At 46.6% G+C, this 901-nt stretch overlaps 1 pseudogene; it reads right to left on the minus strand.

Annotated features, from left to right (window-relative positions):
- Nucleotides 1–283: 283 nt before the first annotated feature.
- Nucleotides 284–453, minus strand: LOC120992946 (annotated as a pseudogene).
- Between the last annotated feature and the right edge of the window lie 448 nt (nucleotides 454–901).

The following is a 901-nucleotide window of genomic DNA, read 5'->3' on the forward strand; positions in this document are numbered from 1 at the left end:
GCCACAAGTTAGATATGATTACCGTATACTACAGAGAGCGGGGCCCAGTGTAGTAGAATACAGTGACTGCACCGGTCCCTGCTGCCATTACAGAAACAGATGCCGGCCCACAGCCCCTCCTCCCTCTCAGCATATTCACCGGACAGTCGCAGCATTTGCCCCATAAGACGCACTGCTATTTTTCCCCCACTTTTGGGGGGGGGGGGGAGTGCATCTTATAGGGCGAAAAATACGGTAAGCTACAGGCCAAAAGGAGGTCAGAGACCAGAACACTCTTGTTCCTAAGGGAATAGCCCTACACCCAATAGCAGCAGTGAGCTTAAGCTGAATTTATTCAACGATGCTCAAAGGCAGAGTGCAAGGGGGTACCCAAAGGACCTGGGCCGGCAAGTCAAGGCAGACTGATAAGAACAGATACTACACTTGATCTTAGCCAAAAGGCCGAGAAGCAATAACTGTATAGAAAGGTTATTGAATATTATGTTAGGACAATCAGAAAACTTTTTGTCACCCTAATGATAATGATCTAGGTGTGCAGGTCCACCCAAGCCATCCAACATATATGAAGCAACTTTGAGGCTTACTGGCTCTCAATCAGATGAGAGCTGGTTTTGAATGTTTCATAGTGCACAAGACTGCCATTGTAAGGTGTGCTGACTGTATCTATCTCATGGATAGATTGTTGGCTTGCACATACCCAGCTTTTGGCATATAGCCTTTGTGTGGTTGTCTATTGTATGTCATAGGTAATAGGAGTCCAAGATGCATCCAGATGTCCTCCCCATGGTGTTTCAAAACCATTTTGGTGGTGTTTCCATAAATTTCTAACTAGAGTTGAGCGAACCCGATGTGTAAAGTTCGGGTTCGTACCGAACTTTAGGTTTTTCGGCACCCGGACCCG

The sequence above is a fragment of the Bufo bufo genome, chromosome 2 (genome assembly GCF_905171765.1).
Source record: "Bufo bufo chromosome 2, aBufBuf1.1, whole genome shotgun sequence".
Taxonomy (NCBI): Eukaryota; Metazoa; Chordata; class Amphibia; order Anura; family Bufonidae; genus Bufo; species Bufo bufo.